This window comes from Macaca nemestrina, chromosome 3 (genome assembly GCF_043159975.1).
Source record: "Macaca nemestrina isolate mMacNem1 chromosome 3, mMacNem.hap1, whole genome shotgun sequence".
Taxonomy (NCBI): Eukaryota; Metazoa; Chordata; class Mammalia; order Primates; family Cercopithecidae; genus Macaca; species Macaca nemestrina.
Window position 1 is genome coordinate 4,298,047 of NC_092127.1, and position 15,422 is coordinate 4,313,468.

The 15,422-nt window shown below is 41.7% G+C and overlaps 1 protein-coding gene across 45 annotated transcripts in view; it reads left to right on the forward strand.

The window, feature by feature from the left end:
- LOC105466558 (sorbin and SH3 domain containing 2) overlaps positions 1-15,422 on the forward strand; it is a 379,599-nt gene that overhangs the window by 134,799 nt on the left and 229,378 nt on the right. For 7 of the 45 annotated variants that reach the window (XM_011715522.3, XM_011715521.3, XM_011715535.3 and 4 more), the window contains exon 1: positions 10,811-11,618. The exons of 5 other annotated variants lie outside the window; for them this stretch is intronic. The gene's annotated coding sequence lies outside the window, so the exon portion shown is untranslated. Of the gene's footprint in view, positions 1-10,810; positions 11,619-11,644; positions 12,349-15,422 lie in introns of those variants that run through there. 33 more of the 45 variants (XM_011715530.3, XM_011715527.3, XM_011715528.3 and 30 more) reach the window with 22 other exon arrangements.

Consider the following 15,422-nt stretch of genomic DNA (forward strand, 5'->3'; position numbering starts at 1 on the left):
AAGAAGGAAGGTGTGGTCACGTCACTGAATCTACTTGTTGCAAGAGAAAAGGAGCAGGCAGGGGAAGAGTCGATACATAATCCTCTGACACTCCGTAAATTGGCACTTCACATAAGATAAGATGAACACAGAGTAGCTACCTGCGGAGATATCGAACCTTCTGTCTGTAGCTTCTGCTTAGGAACGAAAGGAAAGGCAGCTTCCTGCATGACTCAGCTTTCGGCTTAATTTTTTCCTTTGGCATCATAAACTGGGGTCTCGAGTTTTTATTTTCCTTTTCTTTAATGCCATAATTGGAAAATTCTAGGTTAAAATGTAAAATCACTATACTCCCAGCGTTCTCAGAACTTTCAGAATGCTGAGCACACTCTGAAACTCTAGGCGAGGGGCATGGTTTGCAGGATTTCCCAACCTTGTTTTGCCTGTGGTGCCCTTGTAGAACAGCCTGTCCTGGAACAGCCTGTGGAAAAGATCATTCTACATGACGACTTTGCAACACTGAGTGTCTCCCCTGGTGTGGATGTGCCACAATCTACTTAGTTAGTCCCTGATCACAGAAGTCAAGTTATTATCATTAATATACTTCTTGCATATTTTTTAAAGTTCCCATCGTATTTCTTTTCTAATATCCCAGAAACAATGTCTGTGCCAGGCACATGGCAGTTGTGCCAGCCTTGTCCTATGCACGTCTGTGAAAACTCACTGAATACAAAAACTACTGAAAACAGAAGCCGACACTCACTTCAGAAGCGCTGCTGAGCCGTCTCTCCTGATGTGCTGGGCAGCGTTTCCTCCTCTTTGGGGGTCTCAGGATCTTTCGGTTACCAACAAGGAACACAGAGCTCCAGGCTTGTTGGAACGGTGTACGGCCTGGGCCTCCATTTCCACCACTTTTCCTGGTGATCCTGATGCACACCCAACTGGGGAAACACTACATAAAGGATGACTGTCAAACCCTAAATGTGAATGTCATTCAGAAGAGCTGAACCCTGAAGGTGAAGAATTTTAAGAATATTGTAACCGGCTAATTTCACTTTTCTTTTTTCTATACACAGAGTGATAGAGGATGAAATTTAATCTCAATACATTTGAAAGATCTCTTCCAACAAATGACTTAAAAAATAACATCGTGTTACAATGTCAATGGCAGCAGTTTTTTGCCTTTTTAGTGGAACATAATAGTGGTACGTCTTATAATTTAGGAGTCCTTCATTTTGTTGATACCTCCTCAGGCAACGAATATGAATACCTTGCACAGGAGAAGGTGTTTGAGAAATGTTGCATAATAGTGACGAGTGATAAAAGCGACCAAAACATCAAACCATGTGAATTACTCCATTAAAACGTATTTCCCAGGTAAATGGGTCCTAGAGCTAGTTTTCTAAAATGCAAGAATGATCACGCCTGTGTTCTTTTTATAACTCTATGGTGGGACTGAGTGTGGTGGCTCACGCCTGTAATCCCAACACTTTGGAAGGCTGAGGCGGGCGGATCACCTGAGGTCAGGAGTTCGAGACCAGCCTGGTTAACATGGTGAAACCCCCGTCTCTACTAAAATTACAAAAATTAGCTGGATGTGGTGGCACGCGCCTGTAATCCCAGCTACTCGGGAGGCTGAGGTAGGAGAATCCCTTGAACCCAGGATGTGGAGGTTGCAGTGAGTGGAGATCAAGCCACTGCACTCCAGCCTAGGAGACAGAGTGAGACTCCATCTCAAAAAAAGAAACAAACAAAAAAACAACTCACTGGTTTGTTATTTCCAGGAAGATAAGGTCCAAAGTTCTTACCATGAAGAACAAGGTGTTTGAGAAACAGTGACCCATCTACCCTGTCCATCTCACCTCTGCTTCCTGCCGCAACGCAGGCTTCAGTGCCATTCCACTCTCGGTCTCCCCTGCACTGCCTTTGCTCCCTGTCTCTCTGCGGTCACAGCTGCCACCTCCTCCACCTGGAAGTCCTGTCCCTGGCTTCCCAGGCCGCGAGCTCCTCCTCCTCGTCAGCCACTCGGCTCAGCTCGCATGTGGCCCCTTGGAGAGGCGCGGGACTGTTCGTTTGTTCTCTCTGCTCCCCTTGCTCCCTGGGCATGGACAAGTCACACTGGAACATCACTATTTGATATTCCCTCACGTTTCCCCCACCCGGAAGGTGGGCAGTGCTTTAATTAGACCCTGGATGCGGGTCTTCTTGGGTTAGCTCAGGTTGAAGAAATGCTTGTCGGATTGAATCAAGGGATGGCCTTAACGGGGCAGATAGAATTCGTTCACCTGGGACTCCCGTGGCCCCATCATCCACCCGTTTGTTCATTCGGCACTTCTGTATCCACAGCCCAGGTACGATGCTGAGCCCTGGAAACAGGGTGAAGATAGAACACAAATGATCCCTGCTGCCTGCAGTTTATAATCTCGCAGGACAGACAGAGATGAAGTTAACAAAAGCACAGGTAGATATAACCGTGCAGCGTGTGAAGCCCCGGGACTGCCAGGACTCAGCTACCGAAGTCTTAAAGAACAAGGTGGGCTTTTCTTAAAGGGCCCTCTGTGTCCGCGGAGACGCTGTCTGCAAGGCCTCCGGCCCTAGGCGCTTCCCCGCAGGGCCCTCTGTGTCCGCGCGCTGCTCCCCAGCCGCTGTCCCTGGCCCTCTGTGGCCTCAGCTCCCTACTCCTTCCCCAGCTGCGGGACTGGGGCACACCACGCCCCTCCTCTGAAGGCCAGCCCTGCCCTGGCAGCCCCTGGGTCAATAAAGTCCCCACTAGATTCTATAAAAATGTTAAATGAGGGAAAGAACTGGGGCTACCGAGAGAATAGGAAACTGGTGCCAATTTAAATTAAAGGGTGGGGGAGGACATCAGCCAGGAAGGGAGGCAGGAGGCAGAAGTGAAAAGTCCTCCTGCCGACTGTTCACGCAGCCTCGAGCTGTCCAGGTGAAGTTCCGGGGAATCTGCGATAAGTTCCCACTGGTGACCCTAGCGCCTGTTTCTCCTTTGCCGAAGCCCGCTGCCCCTCACCGTCTGGACCATTCTTTTGATCAACGCATGCATTTGTGTTGCTTTTTGACGCTCTGGTCTATGTCCGTTGGATGTTTCCCACAGTATTAGAAGGTCCCAGAGGTCCGTGCCCACCCAGTGCTGCACCAAAATCAAAGATACAAAATTCAAAAAAAAAATCGAATACCCTTTTATACTAATTAAATGATTTAATTGGCACAGCCACCCTCAGAATTAGATAATATTATCATCCTTTCTTATTCTTGAGGAAACGGAAGCACAAAGAGGTTAGGTAATTTGCATATCAAACAGCTAACAAATTGCAGAATATTGGAATCCACACCATTTATTTGTTCCATAGTGAATGAACAAGTATACTTTGAGATACTGATATGAAACCAGTATAAGGAGAGATGGCAATGCTTTGAGTCTGTGCTGAGAAGATAAGCACAGTGGCTGGATAGATGAGGACAGCCCCATGTAGGAATGAAGAACGGGTGCTTCCTCAACCCACCGAGTCAGCCTGGGTGATCCCTGCACTGGCAGGTAACCAGCCACGACTAAAGGCTCACTGACAATGTCAAGAAATGAGTAGTACTTTCTTTGTACCCAGGCTGACACGAGCGGGCAGAGGCAGCTTGTTGTCTATCCACTCCCTATTATCGATTTGTTTCTCAATCGTAGAACACTGATTTACCTGGGACCACTAGGCATCCAGCTGAAAAGACCACATTTTTGAGACTTACTTATCACTCAGGATGCAATGAGGTATCAGCAGAAGTGCTGGGTGGGAGGTGGGGAAAAGCTCTTTCAAAGAGGTCAACTCCAGTGGAAAATGTGCCTCTTGGCTCTCCCTCTCCTCTTCTTGCCTGGAACATGGACCTGATGGCTGGAGCACAAGTAGCCATTCTGGACCACGAGGATTCTTGAGGATAGAAACCAGTTTCAAAAGATGGCAGAACAGAGGGTAGGAGCTGGAGTCCTGATAATCATGAGGCCAGTTTTCTACTAGCCTTGAACTCCTTATTTCTCACTCCTTCAACTGAGAGAAAAATATACCTCTGTCTTGTGTAAGCCCTGTTATTTGAGCTTTCTCTTCTCTGCAGCCAATCTTAATCTTGTGATAAGACTTTCTCATGTGTTACCAAAAATTGAAACACAACTTGGGTTTGTTTCCAATCGTTGGAAGCAAACCGTGTCTTTAATGAAGGAAAAATATAGGAAAGAGTCCACACGCCAAGAGAATAACGGGTCCTAGAGGCAGCTCAGGTATCAGCTCAGATAATTTTTTAAAATCCACCTTTATGCCGATAGGAAAGTTGTTTGTGAAATGATTTTTCATGCTACTTTAAACTTCACAAGGAATGTTTCTTTTTTCTTTTTTCTTTTTTTTTTTTTTTTTTTTTTTTAAGACGGAGTCTCGCTCTGTCGCCCAGGCTGGAGTGCAGTGGCATGATCTTGGCTCACTGCAAGAACCTCCCGGGTTCACGCCATTCTCCTGCCTCAGCCTCCTGAGTAGCTGGAACTACAGGCACCTACCACCATGCCCAGCTAATTTTTTGTATTTTTAGTAGAGACGAGGTTTCACCGTGTTAGCCAGGATGGTCTCCATCTCCTCACCTCTCATAAGGAACGTTTCTAAAGTTAATCGTCTTCCTTTGATGCAGGAGATGTCCAGAAGAATGTTTCTAAAGTTAATCGTCTTCCTTTGATGCAGGAGATGTCCAGAAGAATGTTCTTAGTTCAAGGCAATGATCCAGCAATTAGGATGCCAGAGTCTGACTTTTAAAAACATAGGCAGCCAGGTGTGGTGGTTCACACCTGTAATCCCAGCACTTTGGGAGGGCGAGGCAGGCGGATCACAAGGTCAGGAGATCAAGACCATCCTGGCTAACACGGTGGAACTCCATTTCTACTGAAAATACAAAAACTTAGCCTGGCATTGTGGCGTGCCCCTGTAATCCCAGCTACTTGGGAGGCTGAGGCAGGAGAATCTCTTGAACCCAGGAGGCGGAGATTGCAGTGAGCCGAGATTGTGCCACTGTGCTCCAGCCTGGGTGACACAGCGAGACTCTGCCTCAAAAACAAACAAAGAAACAAACACATAGGCACTGAATTCTGACCTGGGTAGGCTTAGTAAAATAATTACCATTCTGGGTTATAGCTCCCATCCAATATTCTGCAAGCACGCGTAGTTTATTTTTCCTACCTGTGCATACTCTCACTGGTAGACTTTTAACTGAGCATCTACTATTTCCAGTGTGGATTTGGGGATTTTTGTTTTTCAACAATATTTTCCACTTGGTATTGGACCATTGGATTCTAAAACGTGTACCTGATTGTATTAATACATCACTCAGGCCCATCTTACTATCTTGATCAATGAATCTTACTGAACATGTGTTTCAGAAACTCTTCTAGAAGACACAAGATGACCCTCTAATTTTCACTTCTCTGAGATTTGGACATTTGGCAGCTGAGGGCTTTAGCATAAGCCTCTTCAGAGTTTACAGAAGCTGCCCAGTTTCACCCAGCACCTCGTAATTTGTTTCAGTGGCTCAGGTGAAACCAGAAGCATTTGTTTTAAAATCCTTCTTGCCAGGTTTTGTTTGCTGAGCCTGGTGTGTTTCGTTACTAATTCAATAACGCCGTGACGGCAGAGCCCGGTGCTTTTTCTGTACTGGGTTTGGTGGCACGTTGCCCGGAAGTACCTGGGGGCCACTGCTGCCGCAGGACACAATGCTAAGTGGGAAAGGTCACGGGAGATACACTCTATTAATGTGGTCAGAGTGCCTCTCCAAGAACAAAGCATGGCCCCTCACAGGAGCGTGAAAGCAGCCAGCCCTCTCTTTCCAGGTCGCTTTTTAAGCTTATCATTATGAAGTATAAACAGTCAAATTCCTTGGGAGCAGTGCAGTGTTTTCTGTGTTGCTTGCAGAATCGCACACTGCAGGTTTAATAGAAGCCAGGAGTACTTTTCTTCAGCCACACCTAGATGTATCTGTGTTTTGGGATTGGTTCGCAGGGTTGTGGGAGGGGGTTAATTGTGGGCTGTTTTTTTTTTTTTTTCTTTTGTTATTATTGGATAACACCATTATTTTTTCCCCACCTGGTACTGGCACATATTAACACACATTTTAAGATAAAGTAGTTCCTGTAAGCTGCTGCAGTCATAGTCATTTGCAAACGCAAAGCTTGATAAACCTGAAATATTTAAAACAATGTTGTTATTATTAGCCAGTGAAGACCGAGCTCTCCAGACTTAGGACTACCTGAAACTTCTTCCCGTACCTCTTGCCACATTTTCCTTGTTCCTCTTAACCTAGAGAGTATACAGAACTTCTAGGGGGTTCTAGTAACTGCTAATGGGCTACACACAGTACTTTTGTGTTAATACGTTTGGCTTTCTCTCCAGCTTTTTAAACAGTCTTGTACTGCTGCTGTTTACATTCCTATCATTTGCCCTCTGGCAAGGTTTTGTTCTTCTATAATCATTTTCTCATTTTAAATTCATTTGATTTGTGGATTTCCAAAAACCCTCAACTCTGCTGGGTTTATTTTGCTTTTGGGCACCTCTGATTTATAAAGATCATTCTGGCTACTGATCAGGGTCATACTTCTTCAGGGGATATGAAGGCATTTGATTAGTAGCCTGTGGGTCAGTCTGCTTTCCAGTGTATATTTCTTGCTGTTGGAATCATAGAAATAAATCCAATTTGCTTAATTGAGATACTTCAATCCTCCTCCTAAGTCAGTTGTCACATTTCCCATCAATGTTCTATTTTGACATTGTTCATATCATTGTGAGAGTAACTAAATATGCAAGGTTTAGGAATAACATTTGGGATATTCTATTTTATTTGTTTTAGGAATTAGAAAATTCAATCTAAGCTTTATAAAAGTCTTTGCTACCTCATAAACAAACCATGCTTAAATTCCAGTCTCTAAGTTAAGTCATACAGCATGTTTCTTTGCTGTGCCAGGGACCAGATCCTTTGGTGGGTCCTAGCTGTGGAGTCCGCAGGAGCAGATGCGACTAGAGAAGAACCTAGTGCTTCAAGCAGTGTTGATTTTGTTGAATTAAGGAAACAGACTAATACGGGTTTCACAATAGGAACCAGAGGATAAATGGTTTAAGAACAGAATACAGGGAAGCAGTACATGTAGGCAAATAGCAAACTTACTTCAAGAAAGTGCAAAATGCTTCCGATCCTCTCTACCAAAGTAGCCCCCTCATGATAACAATAATAGCAGTAATCACTTTAGTTACTCCATCACTTATCACCTTCGTTAGTTTCAACTCTGATAAATAGTTATGTCCCCATCAAGTAATCTTAACCTTAACTCTGTGTCTGTTCTAAACGCTATTTTTATTCTCATTGTATTTCATTTTTTAAAACTTTGTATCTTGAAAACAAAAAAGAAATCAAACTTATAGAAAAGTGAAGATAAGAGTAAAATAAACTGAAAATATTCTCACTTAAGATTCATCAGGTGTTAGCATTTTGCACATTTGTGTTTGCCTTCCATAGATGATAGACAGATGATAGATAGGTAGATTGATTGATTGATGTGTAGGTGTGCATATGGAATAACATAAAATAGAAGCTAGATAAATAGATAGCTCTCTCTCTCCATTTATATGTGTGTGTGTGTATATACTATTAGAGCATATTTATGTGTGTGTATATGTATTCTCTGATAGTATTATCTTTGTTTGAAAATCCTTCCAAACAAATATTTGTTTTAGAAAATCATATTATGGTGTGGTATTCTATGCTTTCATACTGAACATAATTTCTGAATGCAGATTTTCACACACATTCTGTATTTTCATTTCATAATAAAAACCAAAACAACTAGCATTGTGAATTATAGAGCTCCCTTTATATGTCAGTGGATATCTTAGTAACCTTTAATAATATCACAAATTTAATTATAATGTTTAAATATATAAAAAATACCTTTATGACCATGTTGTTTAAAATTTCACACTAAGACAGTCTCAATAGAGAAGACAGGCAAAAGCTATGAACAGAAAATTGACAGAAGAGGGAACCCCGAAAACCATCGAAAATGAAAAGATGTTCAATTTGTCAGTAATTAGAGAAACACAAATTAAAACAATAGTGAGCTATTACTCTGCACCTATTATGTTAGCAAAATTTTAAAACTAGATAATGCCAAGTGTCCTTGTCATATCTGATTGGACCAAGGCACAGGGCAGCCCACATATAAAGCTGCTGGCCACATAGGTGGTATCTCATTTGACTCAGAAAGATGGGCTGGAAAAGTCATATTTGTCTCTTGGAAATCTGTATTTAGCACATTGTAAAACAAACACGTTCGGAAGGAGAATAAACATCAGGGACCCGGGCTAGGCAGGGCCTGAGGCCAGAGCAATGCCAATGGGCCTCAGTGCACCAAGTTACAAGGGGAGGGGCTTTGAGCAGGCGAAGGAGCCAAGAGCCTTGGAAGAACAGAGCTGCGGCAGAGTGATGTGTGAAGACCAGTAGAGATGCCGACAGACATACCACAGGGCAAAGAGCGGAAAGGGATTCGTCTCCGTTCCTGCCAGCTTCCCAGTTCTGGTTCAGTGATGCCTGGGGATTTCCAGTTCTCTTTGGAGGAGCAGTAATTGGAGGTATAGGGGAGGAGGAGATACAAGAAAAAGGATGAAGGCCTTCGAAATTCCAAAGGAAAATGACTTCAGAGATTTGTTTGTTTGTTTGTTTTGCTACTAAAAACAGAGACAGAGTCTCCCTCTGTTGCCAAGCTGGAGTGCAGTAGTGTGATCTCAGCTCACTGCAGCCTTGACCTCCCAGGCTCAAGCAATCCTCCTGCCTCAGCCTCCCGAGTAGCTGGGACCACAGGCGTGCACCACCATGTCTACCTAATTGTTTGTTTGTTTGATTTTTTTTTTTTTTTTTTTTTTTTTTTTGTAGTGATGGGGTCTGTTGCCCAGGCTGGTCTCAAAATCCTGAGCTCAAGTGATCCACCTGCCTCAGCCTCCCAAAGTGCTGGGAGTAAAGGTGTGAGCCATGGTCAGAGATTCTTATACCTTGCCAACCAATCAAGTGTGAGGGTATAAAGACATTTTCAGAGATACAATGAAAAGAACAGCACCCTAAAACATCAAATGCACCTAGAGTTTTCTTGATATCCTTTTGTAACATGCCAGCATTTTGTCAAAATCACTTAAGTTCTTCTGAAGTGATAAGTCAACAAATGGGTGATATTGAAAAGTGAATTAAAACACAGATTTCACACCAGCCAGTCATCAGTCCCTATTCATACAGTGTTGTAGGTCCTCATTCAAAGGCATTGAGAAATTAGAATATTCCAAGCATGGAGGGCAAAGAAGACATGGACCAGATTGGCTTTCGGAGAGTAGACAGAACAGTCTGGGAGTCAGACATGAAAGGAGAACTGCTAAGAAGTCCCAGGGCGTGACAAGGCCTGTAATAGCAGAGGTGGACCCCAGTACAGGGGAGGCACAGAAGAGGTCGCTCAGACTCCACCTGGGAGAGTCACTAGCGAGGTGGTCAGTGTGGGCCAGGTGTTGGAAGATAAAAGGGGAGGCAGATTGGGATGGAGGTTAAAGGTGCTGGGGCGAGGAACAGTCAGATTGAGAAGCTTTTTAATAGTAGCAGCATCTGCAGGGCAAGGAAGCATAAAATGGTATATGTAATTCAGGATTCTGAAATGTGGGCAGTGAAGAGTAGAATGGGAGGCTGAGGGTGAAGGCGGGGAGCACGGTCAGCAACAGCAAATGCAAAATAACTTCAGGAAAGGGGACTTCCGTGAAAAAAGGCGATCCTAAGCAAGCAGTGAGGACTCTCCCAAGCAGGAAAGCACCATCCACTTGTCTTGCATGGATATGCTGACCCTGGGTGGCCCAGACCTACCTAATGTCAATCGGGTTGGGGAGGAAGGAGAGCGGGCATCCCCAAATCTACATCCACAGGATTCCTACGCAGCCAAAATTCGGGAATTAATACTGAAGGCAGGAGTGTTAACATGGGTAGGGAAACGCAATACTAACAGAATCCTAAATCAATGACTACTTAGCAAATAGAACATCTGTATTTACAAGTCCAAAGTGTTAACATAACTATTTCAAACAGATTGCTAGAAACAAAAATAAATGAGACAGTGCCTTGGAAATATATCAGATAGAATATGACTGGTGAGACAGTCCTGAAAAAGAAGACAAGGCTGGGGGTTTTGTAGAAGATTGAAATTGTTCATGACATTAATCATCGTCGATTCCCAGAGGGGGTGAAATTTTATGAACGGGTGGAATGTGATCCATCTTACTAAGGAAGTAAAACTATTCTTGCCTTGAAGGTAATGTTTAAAGTCAAAGAATTTTTAATTAGGTTCGGAGTTTTTAAAAAGAATTTTTAATTTACAAATGAGATTGAGTTAAGGAATCATTTTCTGCAGCAGAAACAATAGGATTTTTTTAAAAATCTATTTTAAATTGCATAAAAAGCATCTTAAAGTAATCAGATAAGTTGAGCCATAAGTAAATGGATATTTAAAGATCTTATTAAAATATTCTACCTGATTTAGTTATTATTCTGACCCTATATAGCAATTCCCAGGGTGTTGTTTCAGTTAAGTGGCTCTAAGATTATCATTTAAAAACAAAAAGTGTAACTCTCCGATTTGCAGCTCTCCACACTCACCCTGACTGGAAGGCGGGGCTTGTTTGACAATGCTTCCAGTTAGGGTCTCTTAAGTGATTTGCATGTTATTAACCTGGATAGCCACTAATGGGGCTTCGCTTCCTCGATTTCATACACAGCCCTGGCTCATATAAAAAAGAGTTCTTCAGGAGAGCGGAAAAATCAGAGCACTTCCACTATCGGTGAAATGTGTAGAAAGATAGCAGAAGCTACCCTCCTCAAAAAAATGATGAGTTTGATGAAAAGAAATTAACAAGCTGTGTGGGTGTGCGGCACATGATCAGCCATGCTTGCTAAGTCTGTCTGTTGGTTGTTGCTATGGCTACGAAAAGCCAGTGGAACCCAATGAGCTGTCTGCGGCAGTGCTGAGAGGACCAGCCATTTTACTTATGGAAAACAGTGTGGCATATTCTGCTGAGCTTCACCCTGGAAGAAGCCTCTTTTATACATCTCTTCAGGGAAGAGAGAAGCAATGGGCATGTTAGTATACAATGATCACAGCCACGCAGGCCTGCAAACTGCCGTTTGGACAGGCTGTTGACTGCTGTTCCAATTAGCTGATTGGAGAACGTGGAATGCAGAGTGATAATGCTGCGTATCTGCTATCAGGCAGCAGCACAGGTTTTTGTCTTGGGAAGGCAAGCTTTCCCTGCAATATTATCTCAGCAGCTCCCTAGCTGCTTACCCTGAAAACGAGGGATCCAAACGGAGGGTGTTGCCCTCTCTCTGCTAAGGCTGGTCCTGTGCGTGGTTGTAGCATATGAGCGGCAGGTCTGAAAAAGCAGGTGTGTGCTGGGACGGGCACTGGACTGGAACGCAGGCGGACGCTCTCGGGTTTACCTGCTTCCTGTTAACAGATTGTGGGCTCCCAGGGCATATGTCTGCACGCTGAGGCCGAGGCGGAGAAAGGGCTTCCTGGGCATCCCACCACACTGACAGAGGTAAGCTTTTTTGACCTTTTTGAAAGCACAGCATAAAAATAACTGGGGCAAAACTTGGCCTGAAAGATTTACATTGATTGTGTGATTTGGATTTACCAAACACACATAGACACACACACACACACACAAGACACACACATTTCTAGAAAATAGTATCAGAGACAGAGTGGTTTCAATGAATTTTGGTTCTAGCAATTGGAAGATAAAAAACATTACCGATATGCTTTGGGGTGTAAAACCAGTGTTTGCTGTTTGAACAGACTACGATAGCTTGTTCTGAACCGTCTTCACAGCCAACAACATTTCTCACTTGTGAACAATGGATTCTTTTGTGACCTGCACTTTGACTTGTATTCAGAGAACTACATGAAAAAGCGGTGGCACATAAATTGTGAAGCATTTCTTTTTAAGCCTCGTAAATGATTTATTTAACTCTTAACACACCTATGTACACATTTAAATTAAAGAATGCTGTTCTCTATGTAGGTCATAATAGCCAGTGGATTTTGTACTTGCTTACCCTGGACTGAGTGTCCTGGTGTCCTGTTTGATTTAGCTGGGGTAGTTGTAAAGCAAACAGTGTAGGTATTGGAAGCTGTTCACACCTCCTTCCCGAGTATCTGCATGCCTTGCTGGCCCAGAGCACAAGACCCCTATTGTGCTCCCCCGGCTCAGAATCCAAGGAAAGAAAGGAAGCGAAGTCTGTGCATTGAGCTGTAGGACAGCTGAGGTATGTGGCAGTAAAACTTCTTTTCTTGCACAATTTTTCTCACAAGCAGATAGGTTTCAGAGAGAGTGAAACCAAAAATACCACACACCTCATACAAATGTGCGCTCATACTTGCAGCAAATGTTTGCTGTCAGTTGCTTCATAATAACAGCACAGACCCTGAATTGCAGGAGGAATTGCCTTGTAGTGAGTATTTCCTTGATTTATAGTCTCTTAGGAACAAAGCTATTACTGTGGATTGAAACTGGTCAGTCAAATCAAAATCCCTGGTAAGGAAATGACCAAGTAAGGATCAGATTCTGTTTCAGCAAACTTTTCAGCTTTACCCAAGTCAGTTCTTTTGTTATTTTGTTGTTTTGTTACCAAAAATGTCAGATCACTTATAATACTATTGAAATTATTTAATAAAAATGTTTGGTTGAAAACTTTGAATAAAACCCCTGTCTCCAAAAGATGGAATCTACCATGAAATTTAAAATAAGTAGTAACTGAGATCTACTTCTAAGAAGTTTGTTTTTATTTGCTACCTTTTTCCTCAAAAATCTGGATGACACAAGAGTCTCTTTAGAATTTTAAGTATAATTTTCACTGATAGATATGAGCATGAACCACCTGTTTCACAGATGTAGCTATGTTAATATGTCCTAAGATAAGAGAGTACTAAAGCATAGGAAAATAGTTTTCAAAACTTTTGTTCTAAATGTCAAAATAGTCAAACTATAAAGATACAGACTAAGAATCTCAGTGGAGCGAACCACGTTCAAATGTTTAATGATAAGTGTATGCCTATGTGGGTCATAGGGGATAAAATGGTGACATGACGGCCTTGTACTTCGTTATGTTTAACATTCAAAGGAAAACTAAATGAACAGACTTAATTCTGAGTCCAATTCTATGAGTAAAAATATCAGCTAAGTAAGTGATTCTATATGAGCTGAATGAAAGGTAGAGAAAATCTCTCTCCAGTTTAATTTCCTTCAAAGCTTTGCATTGCCAGAGGATTCCTTAGAATTGACACAGTGCAAAGACCTGCAGCAAGCACCTGATTTCCTATTAATTTTTATTGGGGGAGCCTTTAGAAGAATGAGGTGTAGAAATATCCAGGGCACACCTGACTGCTGTGTCTGTTGCCTTGATGGTGGCTCCAGGTGAGACAAGAGCCTTAGCCCATGGGAAGAATGGCACACACTTTATTCTTGTGCAACTTCTTTCCTATGTTTGTATCCTTTTAAGATGACTTGCTATAAAAAGATAAGCATTTTAAGTTCAATTCTGCATAGCGCATCTACATGGTTAATAATTCAACAATTTTGAGAACCAGATTCAGAGACATAATCTCTATCTTTCAAGACTTAGCACCTTTGCTTATGGCTATTTTTAGACTCTTATTTTCTGCCACTTTCCAACTCTTCTGCTGGCAATATCAAATATTCCGGAATTTCCAAAACACACTGTATCAGACTTTTTTTTTTTTTTTTTTTGCAAATGCAATGCCCCCTGAAGAGTCATTTCCTTTAAATCTCCCCTGCAGTGACAGCTGCTTTCATACGCCCTTCAAGTCCAGCTCAGACATCCCCCCACAAACTGTCCCCCACCCTGTTTGGCTGTATCTGAATCTTACTTCTAACTTTCTGTCTACTGCACCATATTGCATTTGTCTCTGTTCGCAGCCTTCCAGAGCTTTCCTGGCCTCTGATTCTAAAGTACTTTGTCCCGTGTCCAGAATTTGGCATTCAGACATTGTACTGGTAACTTCAGACTTCAATATTTTCCTGTTAGTTACTGTAAATATACACTTGACCTAGAAATAAAGTCCTAATACTGCCTTTTATCAAAGAAACTCAAAACATTTGAAAAACAATGAGGCTGTCATTTTTCTGCTTTAAAAATATGACTTCAGGACCCCAATTTCATGAAAGCTACAACTGTCCTATAATAGATCCAAATTTCCTGAGGGAAAATTTTACAATGTATGTTTTAAACAAAACAACTTGAATGTTTTAGTATATGGATAATAGTATTTTTCTATCCATAGCTATTATAAAATGTATAGAAAAATCCCTATTACAAATTTGTTGTGGAATCAGACTATTTAGAACTAATGCTGAATTGATGATGATTAGCAGCCAATTATAATGTAAGACACTTACGAAGTTGTTTTTCATGCTGAAACCAGGAGAAAGTAAAGGTCGTGAACTGGAAAGAGATTAAATAATTGAAATGAAGTCTACAATAGCAGCATTTCTTTTACTGTTCCTAAATAAACTAAAAGGTGACTGGAAATCACTAGTTATGTTACACTAGTTATGTTACCCTACAACTTGAGTACCTGGGTGAGGCAGCGAATATTCTCTTAGTGTCACACTTGACACAGATATAGGTTTGGTTATAGATACTTCCTACCCTCTGTTCCATATTAGATAACATTATTATTATTTTTTAAATAAGCCTGATTTCAGTAGCCTTTTTATGAAAAAGCTACCACAATCAAAAATAAAAATGTACCCATAATTTTATGAAGAAGTTACACATAATTCCTTGTCTTTAAGATAACTGTGTTGAAAGCAAAAGTTCTAATTAATACTGTATGAATTTTTGCATATAAAGTAGAACTGATGAGGAAGTTTAAAATGTCCTGATATTTGGAATGAGAAAGTGAAATATTTAGGAAATTATTTAAATTCATATTTCTAGACATTATGGCATTCATTCCAGCAATGAGTTTTCCAATAAAAGTAAGATAAATAGCAATTCTTAATTATCATGCTGTCCTTTAAAGCTTTATTTTGGCTATCTTCCAGCTGATTTTAGTGTACAGCATGCTATAATTAAATAATAGCTAAAGTTGGAATTGGTTCTATTCATCTTAAGGACTAATCATGTTTAATCAATTATTTTAAATTGTATATAGTAATTAGATTTCAGAAACCATGATTTTGTAATATGCCTGGACTGTTTCTAACATTTTCTGTTTTAAGTCACTTACAACGTTTTTAAAGGCCTCAGTTATGTCTAACTACATTGATAGCGTAATGAAATGAGTTGCACTTGGATTTTATAAAGAAGAGTTGTGA